Here is an 18,026-nt window from a genome sequence, read left to right as displayed (position 1 = left end):
AAATGAGACGACAGAAAAACACACAGCAGATGAAGGAGCAGGCTCAAAACACACTGCACTTAACAAATGAAGAGGAAATAGGTAGTCTACCTGAAAAAGAATTCAGAATAATGATAGTAAGGATGATCCAAAATCTTGGAAATAGAATAGACAAAATGCAAGAAACATTTAACAAGGATGTAGAAGAACTAAAGAGGAACCAAGCAATGATGAAAAACACAATAAATGAAATTAAAAATACTCTAGATGGGATCAATAGTAGAATAACTGAGGCAGAAGAAAGGATAAGTGACCTGGAAGATAAAATGGTGGAAATAACTACTACAGAGCAGGATAAAGAAAAAAGAATGAAAAGAACTGAGGACAGTCTCAGGGACCTCTGGGACAACATTAAACGTGCCAACATTCGAATTATAGGGGTACCAGAAGAAGAAGAGAAAAAGAAAGGGACTGAGAAAATTTTTGAAGAGATTATAGTTGAAAACTTCCCTAATATGGGAAAGGAAATAGTTAATCAAGTCCTGGAAGCACAGAGAGTCCCATACAGGATAAACCCAAGGAGGAACACGCCAAGACACATATTAATCAAACTGTCAAAAATTAAATATAAGGAAAACATATTAAAGGCAGCAAGGGAAAAAAAACAAATAACACACAAGGGAATCCCCATAAGGTTAACATCTGATCTCTCAGCAGAAACTCTGCAAGCCAGAAGGGAGTGGCAGGATATACTTAAAGTCATGAAGGAGAAAAACCTACAACCAAGATTACTCTACCCAGCAAGGATCTCATTCAGATTCGATGGAGAAATTAAAACCTTTACAGACAAGCAAAAGCTGAGAGAGTTCAGCACCACCAAACCAGCTTTACAACAAATGCTAAAGGAAATTCTCTAGGCAAGAAACACAAGAGAAGGAAAACACCTACAATAACAAACCCAATACATTTAAGAAAATGGGAATAGGAACATACATATCGATAATTACCTTGAATGTAAATGGATTAAATGCTCCCACCAAAAGACACAGGCTGGCTAAATGGATACAAAAACAAGACCCATACATATGCTGTCTACAAGAGACCCACTTCAGACCTAGGGACACATACAGACTGAAAGTGAGGGGATGGAAAAAGATATTCCATGCAAATGGAAATCAAAAGAAAGCTGGAGTAGCAATTCTCATATCAGACAAAATAGACTTTAAAATAAAGACTATTACAAGAGACAAAGAAGGACACTATATAATGATCAAGGGATCGATCCAAGAGGAAGGTATAACAATTGTAAATATTTATGCACCCAACATAGGAGCACCTCAATACATAAGGCAAATACTAACAGCCATGAAAGGGGAAATTGACAGCAACACAATCATAGTAGGGGACTTTAACACCCCACTTTCACCAATGGACAGATCATCCAAAATGAAAATAAATAAGGAAACACAAGCTTTAAATGATACATTAAACAATATGGACTTAATTGATATTTATAGGACATTCCACCCCAAAACAACAGAATACACATTTTTCTCAAGTGCTCATGGAACATTCTCCAGGATAGATCATATCTTGGGTCACAAATCAAGCCTTGGTAAATTTAAGAAAATTGAAATCGTATCAAGTATCTTTTCCGACCACAACGCTATGAGACTAGATATCAATTACAGGAAAAGATCTGTAAAAAATACAAACACATGGAGGCTACACAATACATTACTTAATAACGAAGTGATTACTGAAGAAATCAAAGGGGAAATCAAAAAATACCTAGAAACAAATGACAATGGAGACACGACGACCCAAAACCTATGGGACACAGCAAAAGCAGTGCTAAGAGGGAAGTTTATAGCAATACAAGCCTACCTCAAGAAACAGGAAACATCTCGAATAAACAACCTAACCTTGCACCTAAAGCAATTAGAGAAAGAAGAACAAAAAAACCCTAAAGCCAGCAGAAGGAAAGAAATTATAAAGATCAGGTCAGAAATAAATGAAAAAGAAATGAAGGAAACAATAGCAAAAATCAATGAAACTAAAAGCTGGTTCTTTGAGAAGATAAACAAAATTGATAAACCATTAGCCAGACTCATCAAGAGAAAAAGGGAGAAGACTCAGATCAATAGAATTAGAAATGAAAAAGGAGAAGTAACCACTGACACTGCAGAAATACAAAAGATCATGAGAGATTACTACAAGCAACTCTATGCCAATAAAATGGACAACCTGGAAGAAATGGACAGATTCTTAGAAATGCACAAACTGCTGAGACTGAACCAGGAAGAAATAGAAAATATGAACAGACCAATCACAAGCACTGAAATTGAAACTGTGATTAAAAACCTTCCAACAAACAAAAGCCCAGGACCAGATGGCTTCACAGGCGAATTCTATCAAACATTTAGAGAAGAGCTAACACCTATCCTTCTCAAACTCTTCCAAAATATTGCAGAGGGAGGAACACTCCCAAACTCATTCTACGAGGCCACCATCACCCTGATACCAAAACCAGACAAAGATGTCACAAAGAAAGAAAACTACAGGCCAATATCACTGATGAACATAGATGCAAAAATCCTCAACAAAATACTAGCAAACAGAATCCAACAGCACATTAAAAGGATCATACACCATGATCAAGTGGGGTTTATCCCAGGAATGCAAGGATTCTTCAATATACGCAAATCAATCAATGTGATACACCATATTAACAAATTGAAGGAGAAAAACCATATGATCATCTCAATAGATGCAGAGAAAGCTTTTGACAAAATTCAACACCCATTTATGATAAAAGCCCTGCAGAAAGTAGGCATAGAGGGAACTTTCCTCAACATAATAAAGGCCATATATGACAAACCCACAGCCAACATTGTCCTCAATGGTGAAAAACTGAAACCATTTCCACTAAGATCAGGAACAAGACAGGGTTGCCCACTCTCACCACTATTATTCAACATAGTTCTGGAAGTCCTAGCCACAGCAATCAGAGAAGACAAAGAAATAAAAGGAATCCAAATCGGAAAAGAAGAAGTAAAGCTGTCACTATTTGCAGATGACATGATACTATACATAGAGAATCCTAAAGATGCTAACAGAAAACTCCTAGAGCTAATCAATGAATTTGGTAAAGTAGCAGGATACAAAATTAATGCACAGAAATCTCTTGCATTTCTATACACTAATGACGAAAAATCTGAAAGTGAAATTAAGAAAACACTCCCATTTACCATTGCAACAAAAAGAATAAAATATCTAGGAATAAACCTACCTAAGGAGACAAAAGACCTGTATGCAGAAAATTATAAGACACTGATGAAAGAAATTAAAGATGATACAAATAGATGGAGAGATATACCATGTTCCTGGATTGGAAGAATCAACATTGTGAAAATGTCTCTACTACCCAAAGCAATCTACAGATTCAATGCAATCCCTATCAAACTACCACTGGCATTTTTCACAGAACTAGAACAAAACATTTCACAATTTGTATGGAAACACAAAAGACCCCGAATAGCCAAAGCAATCTTGAGAACGAAAAATGGAGCTGGGGGAATCAGGCTCCCTGACTTCAGACTATATTACAAAGCTTCAGTAATCAAGACAGTTTGGTATTGGCACAAAAACAGAAATATAGATCAATGGAACAGGATAGAAAGCCCAGAGATAAACCCACACACATATGGTCAACTTATCTTTGATAAAGGAGGCAAGCATATACAGTGGAGAAAAGACAGCCTCTTCAATAAGTGGTGCTGGGAAAATTGGACAGGAACATGTAAAAGTATGAAATTAGAACACTCCCTGACACCATGCACAAAAATAAACTCAAAATGGATTAAAGACCTAAGTGTAAGGGCAGACACTATCAAACTCTTAGAGGAAAACATAGGCAGAACACTCTATGACATACATCACAGCAAGATTCTTTCTGACCCAGCTCCCAGAGAAATGGAAATAAGAACACAAATAAACAAATGGGACCTAATGAAACTGAAAAGCTTTTGCACAGCAAAGGAAACCATAAACAAGACCAAAAGACAACCCTCAGAATGGGAGAAAATATTTGCAAATGAAGCAACTGACAAAGGATTAATCTCCAAGATTTACAAGCAGCTCATGCAGCTCAATAACAAAAAAACAAACAACCCAATCCAAAAATGGGCAGAAGATCTAAATAGACATTTCTCCAAAGAAGATATACAGATGGCCTACAGACACATGAAAGAATGCTCAACATCATTAATCATTAGAGAAATGCAAATCAAAACTACAATGAGATATCATCTCACACAGGTCAGAATGGCCATCATCAAAAAATCTAGAAACAATAAATGCTGGAGAGGGTGTGGAGGAAAGGGAACACTCTTGCACTGTTGGTGGGAATGTAAATTGATACAGCCACTATGGAGAACAGTATGGAGGTTCCTTAAAAAACTACAAATAGAACTACCATACGACCCAGCAATCCCACTACTGGGCATATACCCTGAGAAAACCATAGGTCAAAAAGAGTCATGTACCAAAATGTTCATTGCAGCTCTATTTACAATAGCCAGGACATGGAAGCAACCTAAATGTCCATCGACAGATGAATGGATAAAGAAGATGTGGCACATATATACAATGGAATATTACTCAGCCATAAAAAGAAATGAAATGGAGGTATTTGTAATGAGGTGGATGGAGTTAGAGTCTGTCATACAGAGTGAAGTAAGTCAGAAAGAGAAAAACAAATACAGTATGCTAACACATATATATGGAATCTAAGGGGAAAAAAAAAAAAAAAAAGGCCATGAAGAACCTAGTGGCAAGACGGGAATAAAGACACAGACCTACTAGAGAATGGACTTGAGGATATGGGGAGGGGGTGGGGTGAGATGTGACAGGGTAAGAGAGTGTCATGGACATATATACACTACCAAATGTAAAATAGATAGCTAGTGGGAAGCAGCCGCATAGCACAGGGAGATCAGCTCGGTGCTTTGTGACCACCTAGAGGGGTGGGATGGGGAGGGTGGGAGGGAGGGAGATGCAGGAGGGAAGAGAAATGGGAACATATTGTATATGTATAACAGATTCACTTTGTTATAAAGCAGATGCTAACACACTATTGTAAGGCAATTATACTTCAATAAAGATGTTTGAAAAAAAAAAAAAAAAAAAAAAGAAATAAGTATTGTCTCACAGTGACTGATGATCTTATTTGACCAAGTGTTTTAAAACTTTTTGACAAACTTCCCAAATATCAAACATTAATTAATTTTTTTTTTTTGATTTCCAGCTAACTTTGGGATACTTTAGAGGGCCCTTGAGGTATCTTAAAGAGAAATATTTAACTAGGATTATTTGGTATGTTAAGTTAAATGTAATCATTTGTAATTCTGGTTACTGTAACCAAGTTTCTTTATCGATTACACTGTACTCAGATGTTTAACCATGCCTTTTAAGTCTTTTGCCATTTATACATACTTCTGTACTCTGATGTTGTTACAAAAAGCACTTTATCAGCAAGGAGATTCATAGAAAGGCTATGAAAACAGTTATGACAGTTCCACATCAAGATGATGGCTATGTGAGGATTCCAGCCCATACTGACTTAAGACAAGGAATTGTCCTGCCCCTGGGACTCCTAGGTCAGGCATCCAGAGATTTTTACTCCCGACAGGCAGAGTCAATGCCTCTACTCAGCCTTGAAGCAGTTACAGAAGACCGTCACCGCGCTGCTTCCCATAAGAATATGGGAGTAAAATCTCTGAGGGAGGAATGAAATAGAAGGGAAGGGGGGGGCATAAACTTTAAAGGAATGACATAGCCCGAGGACATGATATAGACTGATTAGAACCAAATAGGTCCAAGATGGCAGTCGAGTTGACTTCCACTAGACCTTGAGCCTCAGTATCCACTCACTGTAACACATCGGCAAGCTAAGTGACACATCCACCAGCACCATGACAATTCCAAGGCAACCATCAAAGATCAAAAAGTGGGCAGTGGCCCAATTCGAGGTGAAGAAACTTTTAAGGAAAGAAAATGTAAATGAGATAAGAGCCTTTAGAGAAATTCTATTAAGAATGATTATGCTTTAGAAATCTCTATCTAAAATAGTCTCTCCAGATTCTGGTTAACTTGAAAGTCTAGAGTTGCGCTAAATTAAGTGATGGAAGTTTGTGGAATAACTAGGTCATTCCCAAATAAAATAAGATACTGAGACATTAATTACTGAACACTGGCTTCCTCTTACAGAGAAACTAAAGATTTTAGAACTATTAATGAATATGTTTGGTGCCATCCTGAGATGTTCTCTATCAGAAAGCAAATGTTTTTTTTTTAATTATCACTGGTATTTATGTTCACCAATCTACAGAATGCTAATGTAAAGGACAGTTCATAATTGCTTACTTCATAGTTTTCACAAGAAATTAAAGTTTTAAGAGATGAGGATTCTAATTTAAACATGTAATTAAAGCTAACAGAAATAATAAGAAAACATTTCAGTAAAAGTAGGAAAGTAGGATGTATGTATTCAGTAAAGAAGGTATGAGGAATGGAATTAGATTTTATTGAGGGAAAAGGAAGTAGGTCTGACTTAGGGCTGGCTATTTTCAAATGGAAAATAAAGTGATGGATTCAGAAAATGATAAAAAGTTTTGTGGAAAGTGAACTCTGAGAAAATTTGTGCATGATCAGGATTGACTAAGGTTAAAATAAATTTAATTGAGTAAATGAATTTTAAAAGTAAGTGGGTGCAAAACTTAAATTTGACTTTTCTCTCTGCTAAGAAGACAAGTTTTCTTAAAATGTTGAACTGCCTTTGATAACAGATTTTAAGCTTCTTTACCTTTTAAGTGATCAATTCTGTATTTGCCTTTGAAATCTTTTATTGTTACTTTGGCTAGGTGAATAACTATTGTTTCACAGTGGCCTATGATCCTGTCTGACTGAGTGTTCTAAGCCCTTTTTGATATTATTATGACAAAACTTTCCAAATCAAATTTGTGATAAAGTTTCTTCAACCTCTAGCTAACTTTGGGATGCTTCAAAGGGCCCTGAAACATCCCAAAGAGAGATACTAAACTAATTAGGTTCATTTGGTATGTTAAATTACATGGGAAGTATTGTCAAATGAGTAATAAATCTTCTTAGGTTATATTGTATGGTAAATGTTACAAATATAGATATTCTAGAAATTATATGGACTTCATAAAGATCTGATATGTCCTGGTAATAAAATGTTATCAGTCATAATTCTAGTTATTATCTTAAAGTGTTGTATGTCACAACAGTAACCAAGTTACTTTGTCAATTGCATTGTAATCAGATTTTAAACGTGCCTTCTTAAGTCTTCTGTCATTATAGACACTTATGGTTTCACTCTAATGCCTTTGCAAAAAATGCTTCCCCTTCAAGAAGATCTATAGAAAGGCTTTTTGGATAAATACAAGTTTCTGAGTTTCAGACCATAATGCTGAACTGGGTAAGAAATTGAAGAATTCTAATGAAAAACCTGATGGCTTCATAAAGCTGTTAATCAAAAAGGATTAGTTACATAGGACTGAGTGAACTGGTGAATATGGTTATTTTTATGGTTTCTATCTGAAAAAATTACTGGTTTAAATCTGTGTTCTCCAGGTATAAGGAAACCTTCCCCTCAAACTCATTATAACTTATAGAAATTTGGTAAATTATACTTTTGTAAGAAGAATTGAAATATTTATCTTTTCTCTCTGTCTGCTCCCTCCAGAGATCGGAAACTCTTAGGTTCCCCGCAGCTTTATCAGATAAATTAGGAAGGCTACCTCATTAGTGGTTACAGAAATCCCAAGGTATTTTGGAGGCCTCGAAAAGGGAGGCATTCACCTACATCTGTTAGGCAAAAATCTGTGATAAGCCCTTGGCGTGACTTTCCTAGCCCTGAGAGGTCCTTTAAAAGTCCAGTCTGAGACTCATAAAAGTTTCAGCAAGTACAAAGTCTATATGATCAATTAGAGTTATATAAATCATCAAGCCAAGTTTATTGCGACCAGACTTATTTTGCAAACAGATTAGTCTTAATTCGGTTACATTTAGTAGAAAAGAGGCTAATTTTAGAGAGAAAAAGATTATGTATCAATGAATGTTAAATCCCAGTTTTGTTAATGGAGATCTGTATTTACTGAGACTCACCTCTCACATGGTACACTGCTGTTATGTTATATTAATGTAAAGTTTAATTGAATTATTAAAGGATACTCTAAGTTTGTTTCTGAAAAAAAAAAGAAAAAAAAGAAAAAAAGAAGGCACCATCTTCTAGCACCACAATGGTGCTCCCTCAACCATTCAAGGAAATTTTCCTCCAACACCTCAAATTCTGTCCTCTTGGAGAATGAAGAAAGGTGATCACTGAAAGTGGAAAAAATGTTTTCATAATTTTTTAGCGTATCCAGAATAGGTAGTCTAGTACTTCAATTTGTAGTGTTTCAGTACTTGGCAGCATTTTTCTTGCTCTTGAAATCTACAGCATCAGTATAAAGCTTAGACAGGAAGAATTCATGTTTGTATGCTTATGAAGTGGGTGTAGATGCATAAAAAGTAAGAAGTAAAAGTTCCAGGATAAATCTCTGGGGTAAATCAACATTACAGGCTCAAATGTCAAGAGAAGGTAGTCAAAGGTGAGAGGAACAGGAAAGATCAATTCCATGAAATGCAAAGAGTAGAAAGAGGCTTGAGCTAATGAGAATAAATTGGTAAATACCATTAAGGATTTAGATCAAAAGCTCAAGTTCTGGAGTCAGACAGATCTGGATTTGAAATCCACGTATTTATTGTTTATGTGGCCTTGGGCAAAGTTTTTAATGTTTCTAAATCTCGGTGGAAAAAAAAAAATGTGTGTGCCGGGGGCGTGGTTATAACAAGTGTTGGTTAATACATTGCAGTTTCTGGTCTATTGTACATACTCAAGTATAAATCACTATAATTATTGAATAAATTTCCTAATTTATTTCTCTTCTCTTCCTGATGATGTCCAACAATTTTCAAACATACTGAGTCAATGCCTTCTAAACATTCTTACATATAACACTTCCCTGGCTTATGGTGTTAACTTATATCAAAGGGGCTATTTGTCATATATATATATATATATATATATACACACATATATATATTTACACATATATGCACCTACATATTATATCTACAATTTATCTCTCGTGAATTTTGGGAGCAGAAAACACAATAACGAAGATAGATGAAATTCCATGTAATTTTGTCATGATTTAGAATAATGACTGCTGTTTAATCTACACACATACGAGAGAGTATATGCAGCCACAGAATTGTAGAGTCAAAGTTCTTTCAAGTTCTCTAAACAATTTAAATTACATATTTGAAAATATCACTAGTTCATGGCACACTCTGGGTAAGAAACAGGTCCCTTACTCCTTGTCCTGCTTTTTTCCACAGTACCACACTGCCAGATTAACTTACTTTGCCATTACTTTTATTTCTTGATCAAACTGTTGTTTCAGTTCTTCAGTACTAATGTTAACCATCTGAAAAAATAAAATACTATACAATATAATACAATACAATAAAAAAAAAAAAAAGAAAGAGGCTTGAGGAGAAAAGTGTCAAAAGTGTTTTGATTCTATGAAGAAATTGATTAGAGTTAAGACTGGGAAGAAGATCTGATATAAAAAGGTCACTCCTAAGGGAAGTAGGAGACCAGGTAATCTTTGAGAGTTGAGGTGGTGGGGTGCACACCAAGACAGGGATCTATTGTTGATAAATCTGTGGTGGCATTGAACGGTCCATACACGCGGCCCTTAGTCTTTCATTCCATCCATGCTTCTCTCGCTGGCCTAAATGATCTCATCTATTTGCAAATTTACATTTCCAACCCATACATATATATATATATTTTTTTGGCTGTGTTGGATCTTTGTTGCTGCATGTGGGCTTTCTCTAGTTGTGGCGAGCGGGGGCTTCTCTTCATTGTGGTGCACGGGCTTCTCATTGCAGTGGCTTCTCGTTGCGGCGCATGGGCTCTAGGGCGCGTGGGCTTCAGTAGTTGTGGCTCACAGGCTTAGTTGCTCCACAGCATGTGGGATCTTCCCAGACCAAGGATCGAACCCACGTCCCCTGCATTGGCAGAAGGACCTTAACCACTGCGCCACCAGGGAAATCCCATCCAACCCATACATCTTATCTGGAGTGAAAACTCATAAACTAAGCTTCAGATATGCTTCCTTTCCAGTCCAACCCCACCATGACAGTAACTGGCATCTCCATCCTTCTAAATACTCATGCCAGAAACCCAGAGTGATCTTCAAAGCTGCCCCTCCATCATCCCCCACATCCAATTAGTTACCAGTTCCTGTGGATTCTACCTCCAAGGGGCAACTCAAATTCACCCGTTTATCTATCCCACTGCTGTCACTCTTATTTAACTTATCTACCCTGAACTATTTACCCTGGTCCATTTCTTGCCTGGGTTCCCTTCAGTCCTTTCTCCACACCACAATCAGATGATATTTTAAAGTATTGAATTTAAAATCATTCTTCTGCATGGAACCATTTATTAACTTCTCACTGCACTTGGGATAAAATCCAAACCCTTTAACATAGTCTATGGCCCACGCAGAATCTGACCCCTGCCTACCTCTCCAACTAAATTCCCTTTTGCTTTTTTCCTTTTTTTCTAGCAAAACTGGCCTTCTCTCAGTTCCTTTGAAATGACAAGGTGTCTCCTGCCTCAGCACCTTCCCACTTGCTCTTCACCTTGTTTAAGTGCTCCTCTCCCCTCTTCACCTATGAAATTTTAATCTACCACTTGGGCTTCTGCTTAATCCATACTTCTTCAAAAAAGCCTGCTCTGCCTCAACTCTTCAATGTAAATTCCCCCAGAGATAATCTCTCATTATACTCTTTTATTTTCCTTTATGGGACTTACCACAATTCATATCTATGCATTTATTTGGACATCCATGCATATTATAATTAAATTCCACACTAGATTATAAATTCTTTAAGGTCAGGGACTATTCCATTCACTGCCTTATCCCCAGTGCTTGGGAAACTACCTGATACATGCATTAGAGGGGACTCAGTAATTTCTTTTATGGTCTAATGTTGAATTAAGTAAATAAACATTAAAAATAAAACCTTGAGAGAAACTTTTAATTTAAGCTATGCAATAGCATTTGGCATGAGAGTCTACAGGGACGATTACTTGGTGAAGGGCTTCATGGTGTCACATCTGTAGGGCGTGGGATGAGCTTTTAAATAGTCTCCATAAGCCTCTCTTACCAAGAAAATCAGCATCTCCTCCTGAATTTGAAAAGACTAGTTTTCCCATGTTAAATACTCTGCATTAACCTCACATTGGGAAGTTGCCTTCTAAGAAGATGTCAATTCTCTTATTAACTGTTACAATATCTTATTACTTCTATACCTATAATTAGAGTAGATCTTCAGGAAAAGTCTGACCCAGAAGACTGAATATATGCCAAATGACTTGCAAGATTCTGCTAACATATTTGGGTAGAAACCTGAAGAATATGTTTGAAAATGGACTCTAAGTGTTTTAGACTAAGGCAAATAGAACATAACATCAGATTAAGTTTGAGTTTCTTATATATTTAAACATGTAATGAACATATAACGAAGCAGTTCCACTTGTGGGTATTTTGTCAAAAGAAATGAAAACATATATCCATGAATACTTACAAAAGAATGTTTACAACATTATTCAGAATATCCAAAAGCTGGAAATAATCCAAGTGTCCACTAACTAGCGAATGGCTATATCCATGCAATGGAACACTACTCAACAATAAGAAGCAACAAACAAAAACACAAATTTATGCTGAGTGACCGAAGTCTGACAAAAAATAGTATATACTATATGATTCAATTTAAATAAAATTCTAGAACAGGCAAAACTAAACTCTAGTGATAGAAATCAGATCAGCAGTTGCCTAGGACAGGGAGTTGGAAAGATTAACCCAAAGGGCACAAGGGAAATTTCTTGATTGGAGTGGTGGTTACACAGTCATAGACACTCCTCAGAAGTCATTTATCTATAGACTAAAACATGTAAATTTTATTTTTTGTAAACTATAACTCAATAAAGTTGTTTTTAAAAACATTGGATTTGGTTAAATTTATTGATATGGATACACTTAGAGATTAATGTGCTAGCTCAAGTAGCTGAGAAATGGCTCTAAAAATTTTCTTGGTTGGTTGACTAAAAAAATAAGAATTAATTATGGCCTACAGTCAATGAAGTCAAGACGCCAGATACAGCTAGCATAATGTAGAAGAAGGAATCCAAAAGCACTTAAGGTTTCCTTTAAGTGTACTATTATATTTCAAGAAAAAAAATTCTTAAAAAGGATTTACCACATGCAGCCTACAAAACTATCCTCATCCACCAAGAAAGATAAGAAGACCCTTCCTTCACTAAGATGTCAAGAACTGTACCAGTGAAGTGAACATCAGCATCCTTAAATTTCCATAGTGGTGGCCTCTGTATGCTAGGGATGACAGTGGGAGACATGAATGTTGAGATGGGCTCCCTGATATCAATGGCAATGATGGGATCCCAGAGTAACAGGGGCCACTTGACAACACAGAACCACCAGAGAAAAAGTGGATGCAATTATTGTAATGAACAGCAGTAACAAATAGTAATGAGAATGGCCTAATCTGCAGGAATCTTTGCTATGGCTAATTGACCATAGTGTCCTTGGATATAAAATAGGCATCCAACTATAATATTATATATAATATTTTGATTTGTATAACATAAAACATTTAAGAGCTGATGGGCAGAAAGCTGAACACAGGAAAGGAAACTGATTTCTCACCTAGTTCCCAGAAGTAAGCAAAACCTAAAGATCCTGGACCAAGGAGAGACCCAGTCCCCTTGACAACAGACCTTGCAACACAGCCACAAAAAAATATATGGTAAATATTTTTTCACAACTCTCTCCAAAGGAAAAGGGGTGCATGAGAAAATAAGAAATATTCATGCTTTTGAAGGACTAGCTAAAACTAATTCCGAAGAACCAATATAAAAACAGTCCAACTCTATTATTTTATTTTATTTTTTTAATTGAGGTATAGTTGATTTACAATGTTGTGTTAATTACTGCTGTACAGCAAAGTGATTCAGTTATACACATATATACATTTTTTTAAAATATTCTTTTCCATTATGGTTAACTCTACTTTTTTTTTTTTCACGAATTTGTTTTTTTATTTATTATTTATTTTTGGCTGCATTGGGTCTTCGTTGCTGCACGCAGCCTTCTCTAGTTGCGGCGAGCAGGGGCTACTCCTTGTTGCAGTGCGCAGGCTTTTCACTGCAGTGGCTTCTCTTGTTGCAGAGCTCAGGTTCTAGCTGCGTGGGCTTCAGCAGTTGTGGCTCATGAGCTCCAGAGCACAGGCTCAGTAGTTGTGGCGCATGGGCTTAGTTGTTCTGCTGCATGTGGGATCTTCCCGGACCAGGGCTCCAACCCGTGTCCCCTGCATTGGCAGGCGGATTCTTAACCACTGCGCCACCAGGGAAGCCCAACTCTACTTTTTAATGTTTGACTTCTGCAGCTTTTAAGCCTCACCCCTACCTCCACCCCTTCTTCCCTGAATCTGTGCAAGCTAAAAGATCCCAAGGTGCTCTCTCCTTTGGCACCAGCAGGAAGTTCAAATGACGTGTAGGAACTCTCACTTTGACCCCACCCCCTAGCCACCATGAAAACTCCAAGCCAATCTCCTTTCCTTACTCTTTCAACTCATTTTCAGACCAGCGGGAGGGGCCTGCTATGCTCTCCCCAGAAAGCTCTATTTGCGAGTAATAAACCTTTCCAAACTCTTTTGGGGTGTGTGTGTGTGTGTGTGAGACCAGTCTCAATATTTAAACCAAATTTTGAGGGAAGAGAGTAGCGTCTATCTCGCTACTGTGGGATGATCTAACACACCCAAAATGTTACTGTGGTTCATGAAAATAGAGCTTTATGGTGGCTGTGATAAGTAGAGCTTTGCCCCATATATATTTCTCCTCGGATCAACTCAGTTATTTCTCAGTTCCTGAATACATGATTGAAATATAAATCCCGTCAACTGAAATCACCACATTTTTGGATACTGGAGGGAAAGTTATTGTGGTAGAAAGAGCCAAGTGGAAGCTCTTGGAACTCCCTCTCCAATCAGATTAGAAAACTTAACAATACCCCATACATCTGAGTAAGCTGAATATATTAGTGCCACCATCAAAGACTTGAAAAATGCAAGGTGGTGATTTGTATTACATCCACGTTTAACTTCCCTATTTGGCCTATGCAGGTAGTGGATGGATCTTGTAGAATAAAACTTGGTCAGGTAGTGACTCCAGTTGCAGCTGTAAGATTATACTGGAGTATCTTGCTGGAACGAAACAATACAAATCCTGGCACCTGGTACACAGCTATTGATCTGACAAATGCATTTCGCTATACCAAACTGAAAGTATGATATGACATACTTCATTCTCACTTGGAATGGGCAAAAGTATACCTGCACTGTCTCATCTCAGGGACGTCTCAACTTCCTGTTCTCTAATCTAATTTAGTCTGCAGAGTTCTTAATCATCTTGGCATCTCACAGAAAATCGGGTCCATTACATTGATGACATCATACTTATTGGACCAGATAAGCAAAAAGTAGCAAGGATAGATATAAGACACATGCATGCCACAAGATGGAAAATAAGCCCGTGAAAATCCAGACAATGTGAGGGTTCTAGGGGTTCAGTGGTCTGGAGCATGTTTGGAAATTTTTCTAAAGCAAAGAACCAGTTGTTGCACCTTGCACCAATTATTGCCTCAAGAGTCACCAGGATCTGTAGTCTACATTTGATTTTAAAAACACCATGTAACATATTAGTGTGTGCTGCTCCAATCCATGTTCCAAGTAACACATTCTATTGAGGAACTACTAGATTCCAGAGACTACTAAAATATGTGTGAGGTAGACACACACACAAATACATACACACAGTGTTTTATAACTGAATTTAAAAGTATAAGCTTGAATTTTTAAGTCACTCAATGTACCAATGTTTCTGTGAGTGTCATAGTTAGCAAATCACTGTAGCATTCCTCTGGAGACTGATTTCATATCCTCACATGATTTATCACTGTAGCATAAAAGGCATTTGGGGGAATCTGCAGAGCCGGCTTGCAGGACCTTTGTCCTGGGGCTAGAATGAGGTTGGTGTTTGCCTTGTGGCATGCAGGTGTCTGTATGACTTCCTCAGTTTGGTCCCAAGGGCACTCTTGTGAAAAACAAAGGTTAAGAAAAGATATGGTAAACACTGGGAAATAAAAGAAAGTTAATTATACTAGGTGAGAGGCCACAGAATTCTATTTTAGCACCTGCAAAAGTATGCCAATATTTATACAATGATCTCCCAGATTTTATGGGAGATGTCAATTTTTAAGATACTCTACCTTTCCTTTATTTTTTTTACTTCCAGCCATCTGTGGGTAATATGTGTAGAGAGAGGGTGATCTGACAAAGTATGAAACACAACAAACTGTAAGACTTTGAGCCTTGTATAACAAAATATAAAAACAAAGATCAAAGCTACAAGGCACACTAGATGATTATTTGGTTTTTTAAAAGAACAGCCCAAAGCAAGGAAAAAAAATTCCCCAACTTCTAAACAACCAGAGTATCAGCAAAACATAAACAAGAGCATGTTTATCTTATACCTACCACAGAATCTCCTTGCGTCCTTTTCCTGTTTAAGCCTTTAGCCAGCTGGACACACAGTAAGCTGGGCAGCCTGCTTTAATTTACTCAGAATGAGAGATTTTTTTTGAAGGTCTGGTGGTACTTTTTAAGAAGTCAAATCCAAGAAGACAAACTCAGATGTGTAAATGTGCAAATCTACAAAACCTAGACATATAATATGATGAAAATGAGTTCCATGAAACACCAGAAAAAATTTCCAAGCAATACAGATTCTATTGCTGATAAATGACTTTCAACCTTTGAAGAGAGAAACTTCACTCTATTTAAAGACACTTTTGTGGTGTTGCTGTGCTTTTTCTCCCATGAACTAAACGTGGACCAGAGATGACATATATATTTTTCTGAGTAGAAAGGTAAGGTCCTCACTTGTACTTAGCCAGGCATGAAGATACCTAATTTTCCAGTTTTTCTGCACTGTTCTATAAAGGTAAAGAAGGTAATATTTTTATTTTGTATTCTTAGATCAAATTTATGACTCTAGCTTGATAAAGCCTCTTTTCCATTAATTTTATAATAGGAGCTTTCAAATGTTGCGTTGGTATACAGAGAAATAAGCCCAAAGTGAATAACACAGTATCTTTGTCATATTAACCACTGTGCTCAATACTGTTTCATATTGATTAATAGAAAGAAAATTGAAACAGAAAACACACACTATGTGACTTAAGGACAGAAAATTAAACTGAAATTAATACATATTGCTTTTAAACTCTATAATCATTGTGGGTTTTTTTGTTGCTGGCCACGAATAAGGGATACTTTGGAAGCCCAACTTAATCTTTAAATAAATCTGAGACTGACGGTTAAATGCACCTTAAAAAGTACCCTTTAGGTTCTTTTTCTTTCCATTTCAACTGCTATAATATAACATGGGCTTGTATCATCACACAAATCTGTTGATTTCACTAAGTCTGCTTCTCAAATTTGTGGGGCCTGAGCCAAGAGTGCACATGGAAACCCATACACCATTTGTCTAAATATTTAAAGGTCACAAATCTAGCTAACAAACGATTATGTAAAATGTGTACTGTCCTCCTTCTTTGAAAAACACATTTCATAATGATCAGATAAGCAAGTCTGAATTTAGAATTTTTGGATTCCTTGAAGTTTTGCACTAGAACTTGACGGCACAGGAGAAGCTTGTTCCTAACCCCTGGTCTCTGACACAGAGCCTCATGGCCTACCCTCCTTTTCCTCCCACTATCAGCTCCAACATGCACAATGAGGTGCCCTGTGTGGACACTTCAGCCAGCATGTCCCAGTTCTGTCTCTTTTGCCCACAGCAAATGCTATCCATTGGCCACCACTTGGGCACAGGTATGCGTAGCAAGGCAACAGAGCCCATCCTTGAGAGCAGAGACATTGGTTAAAGGCCTGAAAGTGTGTTTGGGCCCTCTGAACTAAGAATCCCACGATTCCAGGCACCCAGGAGCAGGGGATGTGGACTCTAGGTGGACCCAACTCCTTGCCCCATGGAGGGAGCACAGGCGGAGAACAGTTCAAAGGGGTCCCTTGTAAACACAGGGCCCAGGGCAGGGGACTTCTTTGCCTTGAACTATCAATGACATTGGATTCCCGCACACACATTCTACCACCTTTAATCCATTCTACATGTAAATGTTATATCCATAATACATATTACATATTCACTTTCTTCTGAATTCCCTAACATGACAATAAAAGCATCACAATCCAAACATTCGTTTAAACTAGAAACTTTAGGGTCATCTTAAACTCCTCTCTTCCCTCATCACTTTTTTTCCCAATCCTCTTTATCCTTGAGGTGTAATACCTTTGGTATCAAGAAGCTATTTTCCATTCAAATTGCCACTGTACTAGGTAAAGCCTCATTATTTTTTTTGCATTACAGCAATAGCCTCTTGAATGGTTTTCCTATCCATGTCATGTCCTAGCCCAATTCATTCCCTACTCTTTTTAAAGCATAACTGTAGTCAAGTCATTGTTATCTTTAAAAAGCTTTCGTGCCTGTTCACTGCCAAAAGAATAAAGCCAACATATGAGTTTAGTTAGCACAGGCAGCTTTTTTCCAGTGTGGCCCCAGCCTCATCAGCAGCCATTCCTCCCTGGGCCCATCTTGCCTTTTTCTTTGGCCACACTGGGCTACTAATCATTCTCAGAATATTGCATGCTTTTTCCATTCTTATTCTTTGCTCATGCTATTTCTTCTTCCTGGGATACCTCTCTTCTTTGAGTCCCGGACAAAATTAATAATTTAATTTTTCCCT

Source organism: Balaenoptera acutorostrata, chromosome 2 (genome assembly GCF_949987535.1).
Source record: "Balaenoptera acutorostrata chromosome 2, mBalAcu1.1, whole genome shotgun sequence".
Lineage (NCBI taxonomy): Eukaryota > Metazoa > Chordata > Mammalia > Artiodactyla > Balaenopteridae > Balaenoptera > Balaenoptera acutorostrata.
This window is presented reverse-complemented; position numbering follows the sequence as displayed.